Below are 10,486 nucleotides of genomic sequence, written 5' to 3'. Positions count from 1 at the left end.
TAAGATCGACAAGCCTCCAACTCGTCTCCTCGCTCACAATCTTCTCAACGTGATTTTCCTTTATCATATCATTTCAATAGACTTCTCAATGAAGTGCACAATCAAAACTAACAAAATCCTCTAAGAGGAATCAATTTGGCATACAACAAATAATCACTCAAGCACAGCCTCTCTCACGAACTCTACGGTTCTAAAATTTGTGCCTCTCTTATATAAATATGTATTTATAACTTCTACAAAACCTTAGACCTGGGCCCACTTAAAAACAGGTTTTGGGCATAAAACGTAGGGGGTGTTCGGACAGGGTAAGTGCATGTCCGAACAGCAACTTGCGAAGAACTCAAATCTGAGTTTTTGGAATTGTTGTCCAGACAGCCTTGACAGTGAATGCTGGTTGCTGGAATTGTTGTCTGGATAGGCTATCTAGTTGTCCGGACAGCCTTGGCCACTGGAACTTGGTGCTTTCAAACTTCCTTTTTATCACTAAATTCGCCAAACTACAAGAACTAACAGAAAGAAATATGTTACTTGATAATACTGGGTTTGCCTAATATTCAATTTTGGGTACTATAATTTAAAATTCAGAATACTATAATGATCAAGTGGATTTTAGCAATAATTAATTGTTCCTGCGAAGTAATGATCAAATCTTCCTGTGTTGGGTGTTGGTTCCAATTATTGTTCGGTTGATGAAATCGCTTAGAAAGAGACGTGTGAGAGTTGTGACAGTTGCAGAATTTTGAAAGAATATCAAGCCAGAGGCTTTCCTCAATCTTTAGTATAGCACAAGACAATGCTTAATCAATTTATCTGCCCATAAGATAGCTTTAACAACCAATCCATTTAATTGAATTATGATAATTTGTGAAACAATGTTTGCACTTAATGTTTTTTTTTTTTTTTTTAAGGACTTAATGTTATTGTGACTAACTGTATAGTACCATCTGAAGGTTGTTTTTGGTTTTGACAAAAATCACTTTTTTCAGAAAATTCTAATGATAGTTGGAATAGGTTCAATTTTTTCTCAAGTAAATTCTATTATGAAGCTTATGTCTTTCTTTTGTTTACTTAAGTAGTTTGGTATACCTTGACAGTGAAGATTGTGATTGTACTAAAGACTGGAGATTGTGACTTATCCCTAAGTTTAGATCAATCTTTACCTACTAGTCAAGGCTCAAATATCTTCATGTTTCTTTTTTATTTAATTATTAGAGAAACTTCTCTTTAGACCTCTAAACTACCGTACATTTTGAGAAGATCCCCCAAATTTCAAAAATTCTCAATTGAACCCCCTGAACGTTCAATTTGATTCAATTGACCCCCCTCCATCAGATTCAGCCGTTAACCCCTAACGTAAATGCCTAAAAAGACCAAAATACGCTTCGATTTTTACTTTTTTTTAAGAATAAAGAACAAAAAAAAAAAAAAAAGGGTCCCAACCTTATGACCCGTGGGTCAAGCTGTGACCCACGTTGGGTCAGGCCAAACCCACGCCCGTGACCCACGCTGTGTCTCGGCCAAAGACCCACAATAGGTCACTAAAGCCATGGCTGGGTCTAGCCGCAACCCGACATGGGTTCGCTAACCGCTAGGTCGCGGCCTGACCCACACAGGTCATTGCCGCGACCCAAAGTGTGTCAGGATACCCACTCGGGTCTGGCCGTGACCCAACATAGGTCTCTAGCCGAGATCCACCTAGGTTACAAGGTGACCCAATGTGGTCCAAAAAAAAAAAATTAATAACTTTATTATTATTTTTTATTTGAAATTAAGGGTAATTTTGAAATTTTTTTAAAAAGCAAGGGATATAAAGGTCATTTTTCACTTTTAACGCCTAAAATCTGACGGAGGGAGGGTCAATTGAATCAAATTGAAAGTTCAGTGAGTTAAATTGAGAGTTTTTGAAATTTTGGAAAGGTCTTCTCAAAACGCACGATAGTTAAGGGGTATAAAGTGAAGTTTCTCCTTAATTATTTTATGCAAGAGTTTTTTTTTTTTTTTTTTTTGTAAATCCTCTGCTTGATTGATAAGAAATTATCAAAGAAGAAATCGTGTCGTTGATGTTGTAACTTTTAAATTGATAATTTGTATTCTTGATAGAAAAATAGTTCCAAAAACAAATCAAGATTGGGCCAAGGTGGTTGGCTAGTCTTTGACAATCCAGGAGGAGACAAGACTACCTATGTACTAAAATAGAATATGTAAGAACATTCCTAGTGAGCTCCTCAAACTTTAGCTAAATTTGAAGAGAATTTTATTTTTTCTATTTTGGAGAGTCACTTTTCAAAGGAACCAAACATTAAACTTTATGCATTTTTCTCTACTATAGTTCACTATTCTTTTTTCATTCTCCTCCAGTCCTCCATATCCGCTGCTCTCTTCCATTGCTCTCCCAAGTGCAACTTTGTTGTCTTCGGTGTCACCTATGAGTCCCTCCTCTAGCACGTGCTCAACTTCAACGCCCGCACGGTCTACTTGGATGAGAACGAGTTCTTAGTATCCATGTTTGAACAGTCCCACGTGAGGATTGAAGCACATCGTACTCCACCAAAGTCTCTGACATGCTGGAACTCACTCAAGGAACAAAATCCCAAGGTCCCCGTTGGGAGCGATTCTCATCGACGGGCCACATGGGTACGTCCCCAAGGCCCTCGAAAGGATGTCGAAAATATTCATGGCGAGCATCTTGGTGAGGAGCAAGAGGTATAACGCCCCGAGTAATTAATTAACTTCACGATTCACCTCCCAATCCCATTCCACAATAAATACGACTTAGAGATCTCTACTCCTTAAAAAGAGAATGCTAAGCAGTGAAAATATTATGATTCTATCAACATTAATCATTACAACTAGAGCATCTACTAAGAATCATCTCATTAACTGAAATCATACTATACATATCATCGTTATAAGGGATTCATATTATACCTTAATATACAAGCATACCTAAAAAATCTTCAGTCTACAATATCACCCAAAAGTACTAATTACCATGAGCAACTGCCTAATCTCGCAATAAGTCCCCAAGCGTCAACTAGATCAAGTCATTCACAATAACCAAATGTTTTCCGGTGTCCATCTTCTGCTAAATTATTTATAACAGTACAAATATACATATAGGTGGAAAGGGTACAAGAGTAAGTCCAACGATTTAGTGAGTATAAATGCACATGACGAACACATCATTACATAGTGAATTCAGTTGTTTATAAATCACATGCAGCATTATAAGGTCACAGTTTATTATAGAAGCAATATAGATATAGTACATGCGGTAATATGAGAATCATGCCATAGTTCAACTCCATATGGTCTACGAGAGATATTACCAATTCTCAGCAGGGTTGGCATTATCCCAAATGACCTATAATACATGTCATAATTCAACTCCATATGGTCTACCTAAGATATACACATTCTCAACAGGGTTGACGCTATCCTAAATGACTTATAATACAATACCGGTGCCCCAAATATTGCACTCTACCATTTATAACAATAGTAGCCCAACCGAGTCCGGCCTCGGGTGGTCCACGCTATTAATAATGTACGTCCTATAGTGACCTGCCAATCAAACATGGATACGCCGATCACAAACAACCATTAAATCCAATGCCCATATAAGCACACACACATTTGACCATAGAGTTAACTTATATAGTAAGCCTATGGCCGTTATCCGTACGTACCGATGTATCATGTTATACGATGCAATAGATCTTGTCTATCTTTTACATGCATGCTCTCACAAATCTCACCATTTTCATTATCTTGCTTAGTCAACATACATTTTCACAAAATAGAGTTCACATTAATCTAAAATGTATTTACTGAGAGTTGTAAAGATGCATGTTTAGTATACATAAAATAATCATGCTATGCGGGAAAAGTAACAATAAGTATTCATGTGAGTTTGTAGTCACTTGTGTCGTAAGGCTCCTCCATAAAATCTTCTTGAGGCTCCACAACCTCGAAATCTAAGAAAATACCTATCATTAATTCTAGTCCCGACCTAAAACAAATCCTAGACCTAAACATGCTCAAAACAAATTTTCTGTCTAACCACCGAACGTTTGATGTTTGGTAGAAAACCCATTCCGAACCTACAACCAACAAAACCACTTCTAGGCAAGTCTTAAGGTCTTAACATGATCCCTAACAAAATCATAAATCACAATAATGCATCTATGCAGAAAAAAAAAACTATGTCCAACATCATTAATCCACTAATCCATCGTTTATCTAATATTAAAGCCAATAAATAAAATCATCTAGATACTAAAACCTACAAGCTATGCTTATGAAAACAAACTAAATATGATAACAACAACTAATGACACGAGTTAGACTAAGAAAGTTACCTCATTTGAAGAACAAAGCACCAACATAGCTCATTCTCTCTCCAAATCACACAAACTCTCTCTCACTGTAGGAACAAACTGACTGGAAGGAACCAAAATATCTTGAAAGGGCGAAGGGGGTGGCGTATTTATCGGGTTGGAAAAGCTGAGGATGCTGCTTTCTCAATGCAGACAATCAAACGTTTGGTGATCCATGGTCGAACGTTCAGTACTGAGCTCAAATGTTCGGTGTACTATTCCCTATCGATTCTAGGGTTGTAGGCCGATTGTTCGGGTGGTCCATGGTCGAACGTTCAGTACTATTGTTTAACTCAAATGTTTGTCATCCTACTTCGAACATTCGGTGAAATAGTAAAATCTCTAAAAAGTCCAAGGTCTGACACTTTTCCAAATGAGAATCAACCTTAGCATCCTTAAATCATAATTAAAGTGTACTTAATCTTAAATTATGTCTGAGGTATTACAAGAGGGCCGGAGGGTCACAGACCCATGTGTTCATGCACGCCTTTGAGAGAGAGGTGGAGAGGACTGAAGGTGAGAGAGAGGGAGACTGATAGTTAATTTTTTATGAAAGGGATGAATAGTGGATGAATGTAGAAATGAGAATGGAAATGGTATTAATAATGAACTCCAATTATGGCTGAAGACAAGCCGCAAGTGAGTCTGATTGGGGCTAGATACAAACCACAAAGACATACATACGACTAATTTGCTCTCTGATTCTCATTAATAACCAAATGGTTTTTAAATAGAAATACAAGTAGATAAAACTTAAAGTGATAACGCCTAAAGTTCTACTATTCAAATTCAAATAAACTCTAATGCTAATAACCTAATCTTAATATTAAATAAATTAATATTAATTTAAATAATCTAATCCTAATGAATTGGAATTGCATTTCAATTCAACTATTATCCTATCTAATCATAACTTTATCCCTATCAAAGAATGAGAGAGAGGACATATAAAAAATTCTCAAATAATAACTAGTGAAATATTTTGTCTCTTGATATTACAAAACCTAAAATGGGGAAAGAGAAGAGAGCTTGATAAATAGCTTTTTTTGAGTTTTCTACAACTTTGAAGGAAAAGATATAAATGGAGAGTTCATTAGGAATGCTATAAGCTTGACCACCGAGATTATGCTTGATTTTTGGTTACCGCTTAAGTATTACTGAAACGCTAAAACCAACATGAAGTAGTTGCAACCCAAATTCTTAAGTTACTATTATGTTTGGATCTAAATAATAACAATCAATCAAGAATGCACACAAAAAAAACGAAAGAAAGAAGCAACGTGAAAGATGCCGTTGGTTTCACACATATAAGGCAAAAGGTAATGACATACTCAGAAAGCTCCTCCTCATTTGCCTTTCCTCCACTCATTCTTCTTCTCACCATCCTCCTTCCCTTTCACCTACTTCAATGTTTTCTATTCCTTATTTCTATATATGATTTGTTGATTTTTTTTTACGATTTAACTTGTGTTTTGATGGCATTCAAACCCTTTTAATTAGGGTATGTTTGGGTTTATGATTTTAAAAAGTGCAATTTAAAAATAAGGACTTTAAAATGTGTGATTTAAAAACGTAATTTTTAAAAACACAATTAAGTGTTTCATAAAATCACAATTTGGCCTTTAAAATTGTAGTTTAGCATTTAAAATTTCGCCTTTTCAAAAAAGCACCAACTTACAAGTCACCCCAGGGTGGCCGGGGGTGGCCGCGCGCCACCCCCGTGGGTCCAGCCACCTCTGGGGTTGGCTCGTTGGGCACTCCCTCCCCCAAGGGTGGTGGCTGCCAACCAGCAACCACCCCCAATTTTTTTTAAAAAAAAATAATTAATTAATTTATAAGTTTTATATATTTACATTTTTTGTTTTAATTTTTTATTTGGGAGTATTTTTATTTTTTAATGAGATTTAAAGTCTAAAAGAGAATATTTCTTTCGATTTAACGAGGTTGACTGACGAAAGGGGGTTTTGGAAAGTAAATGATAGTTTAATGTGGTCGGGTAGTAAGCGTGGTACTTCATGAGAGTATATTGACAAAGCGTGATAGTTAATGGGGAAAAGGTTAATTACCTGGAAAAAAAAAAACATTTTTGAGAGAGATCCTGTCGCCTATATCAAACATTAAATCCCATTTATTGATAGGAAGATCTTTGTCAAATACCGGATAGGTTAATTCATGGGAAGAAGAGTTTTGAGAGGGGCAGACTTGTTTTGGAAAAAAAAAAAAAAAAAAAAATTATCAACAAGAAGAACTAGAAATCGAAGGAGTGAAAAAGTTAAGTTGCGTCTTTGCTAACCCTCTATCCGCACAGAAGCCAGATCCCAATCTTAAGACTAGACTTTAATATTGAAAGCCAATCCTCTCAAGCTGGCACTTTGTTGTAAGTTATACCTTTCAAAAGCATCCGATATTAAAATATAGGAAAAATTAAATTTTACATACTCTCTTTAAACTATCATCCCGTTGATAATGTCCGCACAAAACTCTTTTTTTCTTTTTCTTTTTTTTTGGTCTTATTAGAAAAAATTTAGGGTAGTTTTGTCTTTTTGCAGGCTTTGGGGCGGCATTGTCAATCTTTAGCAGTTTAGAAGGGACATTGTCATAATTGATCCCCTCAATGAGGTGGCTGAACCACCCCTAATAGCCACAAAGTGGGTGGTTTCGTCCTTGAAGGTGGCTCGGCCACTGATGCGGTCTTTTTAAAGCAAAAATATATCAATAATAAAATTACCACTCGCAATAGGACAAATCATTGTAAGATAGAGCTATATTGATGGTGTCGAACCTCAAGGACTGCCTAGGTGTTGTTATCAAGCTTTTTAAGATTTAATATAACTCAATTTAAAAGAGATTGTTTTGAGTTTGTTTTCTAAAAATAAATACATAAAAGTAAAAATAAAGATAAAAAATGATGAGAGATAGAATAGGGGATTGATTTCACCACTAGTCGCATAACAATGGTCAATCATAAATTAATAAGGAAAAATCATATTATGCATGATATAGGGCTCGTCTCACTCGAGTAGTCAAGAAAATACCATCATTTAAGAAATAAGTATAATACACCTTCGGTTGGCACGGACCGTCCACCTCACCACCAAGATGAGGTATGATCTGTCTTTCTTAGGTATGGACTATCTAATTTCTTAATAGGCTACACACAATCAAGGGGATAGTATAACCCATCTTCGATTTGTTCGAATTGTCTACCTAAATTACACTAAATTAGGGTGTAGTATAATTCGTCTTTCCTAAACATGACCTAACCCTCTTGATCATGTATCAATTAAAACTGTTGTATAACAATCATTCATATAATCACAGAAAAATATGAAGGATTGAGTTCAATCAATATAAAAGACTTTTTAAGACAAAAAATTCATAATGATTGAATATAAACATTAAGATCAATTCTCACAGTTATACAACCATTATGCATAATATAGAAAAACCCAAATTAAAATACAATTAAACAATTATTACTTGGAAATAGCTACATCAATACCCTATTACGAATTTAGCAGCTCATCCTGGCACTGGGATGGCCTCCTGTCATGATCTTCTCATCATCAACTTGTCAAACCTCCAAGAAGATAATTTATGTCTAAAACTAAGCACACATTTCTCTTGAAATTTAAGGCCTATTTATAGGGAGAAAACAAGTCCTAGAAGCCCTAGGAATCCCTGAAAAATCGTAGGTCAGTCCCTCAATTCAAGTGGGAGACTGAAAACCCTTTTCCAGGTGGATTTCGAGTCCCTGCGCGCCTTGGAAACCCGAGTGTGCTCGAGCCCATGATATGTGCGCTCGAGCGCACGTCCGTTCGGACGAGGACTTACTCCATTTGGATGTCTTGCAAACGGCCCGTGAACAGAAGCTCTTTTGACGTAATAAACTTCGGAATTAGCAAAATCTCGTGAAACATGACTTTGTAAATCTTTGAGTTAGCTTTTCAACGCTGCAAAATTTGCTCTAATCCGCAATTTGAAACTCTAGATATGGCCTTATATATATATATATATATATATATATATATAAATAATAACCACACCCCTACTTCCTTCTTATTTTATTTTATTTTATTTTATTTAATCAACCACTGCTTGCTTCTTTCTCTGCAAGAATGACACCAAGCTTCAAATTTCAGGACGAAAAATGTCGAGGTATCGATCTCCTCCTCTCATCACTCTCTCTCTCTCTCTTCCTTTCTCCCTCGCCACTTTCTCTCGCCTCTTCTCCCCTCCAATTAAAACTGAAACTCCCCTTCAAGTTGAGATGCTCTCTGCTCTAGTGCTCCTCTTGAGACCTATGAGAGAGTAAAATTGGGGGCAAGAATCGAAATTCATGTGGGTCGCCTGGTTATGTGCTCGAGAATCTGAACGCGTAACAGGTTTATGAACTGGAAATTTACCAGGATTGTTCTTCCTTAACCTCCCAATTGTGGGGAAATCAAGAAGAAAACAATTCTAGCGGTAGGATTTTCGAGGAATCGTAGACCTCCTTTGGTAGAGCAATTAGAAAAGCTTTCAAACTTCCACAAACACAAGGTTTGAATAATTTACTTAATTGATTTTCCTTATTCATAAATAATGCAGTATTTAAAGACAATAAAAAATAGAGTCCCACATGAGATAGGACTTCCATTTAAAATAGATAAATCTAATCCTACTCAAATAGAAAAATCTAATCCTACCCAAATAACAAATAACAAGATAAAAGAGATAGACATAACATAAGAGTCCTACACACACAACAATATTAAAATAATAAAACAACTATAAAACATTAATGAACTAAATAACCTAATTGATAATACTTCATAACAAACCCACTACCTAACAATGACTACACATAACATGCTTTAATTCCAAAATCTCGTTTTGTCATCAACAGTGCTCACATCGCGTAACATACTTTATACAGTTTTGATATGAATTCCAGCCACAAACATACTTTAAAACCGCCTTTTCACCCCCTACATTTTAGTTTCTATCTATTAGGAATTTTCTGTTTAGAAAAATTATAATTGTCACTGTTATATATATATATTCTTTTCCTTGTGAACTTGTGTTCAACGAATGCACTTTCTGTGAAGAGTTCTTTCTCCTACCTATTCACCTTGTTCTTGTTCCTCTCTTCCTTCCTCTGTTTAATTTCTCCAAAACCCACCTCAGATTTCTTCACTTTCGACCTCATTTCCTTGGTACTTTCATCCCCATCATTTAAACACACAACCAAGAAATAAAGATTCTGCATTTCTGCTGATGTGATAACATTGGAACCTCCAAAAGGGACACTGACGTTCTAACCCAGCGGTGCTGCTGGGCTTGAGTTAAATCAAACTCCATCAAATAATAAGCAATTATAATTTCCAGTAATGTTGTTTCATCAAGCCTTGGAGAATTCCTATGCTATGGGTTTTGGAGGGTGGAATTGCACTGGAGGGAGGTTATGATGCTTTGTTAAAAACATGTTTGTCCCACATAGAGAAAAGCTACGAAGACGACTCCTTCAAATATCTATAAATTGAACGCCCCTTTGTTCGTGGGAAATGCGTGGAGAATCACAAAAATGCCCTTGATTCTTAGCTAATTGACTTAGCTAAGCCCAACGACTGGAATAAAAAACAAAAAATTGAGTCGAGCGAGCCAGTGGCTCAATAACACACTCAGCTCAATTTTTAGCTAAGCTCGAGCTCACACAAGGTTTTTTCTTGGCGAGTCGAGCTCGAGCCCAATTTTTAATACCCATCTTGAGTTCGGCTCGAGCTCAAGAAAAAATTAAGCAAGCTGAGTTTGAGCAAAGGTGGCTCGCTCAAGTTCGGCTCATTTACAGCCGTAACAGGCTTTGTTGAAAGCAAGGCGGTTATTTATTCGGTAACCGCTAACCAGGCGATTAACTGCCTAAGCGGTTAATAAAATTTATTAATTGCCTAGGCGGTTGTGATTAGCAATTTTAGCCACTAACTGCTAACCACAACCGCATTTTCACCCCTACAAAAAGGTAGCCGAAACTACCCCCAATGACCATGGGGGTGGCTTGGTGGCTAAGCCATCTCCTGAGGCCATGGGAGTGGTTTCGGCCCAGGGCCCTAGGCCAAAATGGGGTGGCC

This window comes from Corylus avellana, chromosome ca9 (assembly GCF_901000735.1).
Source record: "Corylus avellana chromosome ca9, CavTom2PMs-1.0".
NCBI classification, from domain to species: Eukaryota; Viridiplantae; Streptophyta; class Magnoliopsida; order Fagales; family Betulaceae; genus Corylus; species Corylus avellana.
Note: the sequence above shows the minus strand (reverse complement) of the source record.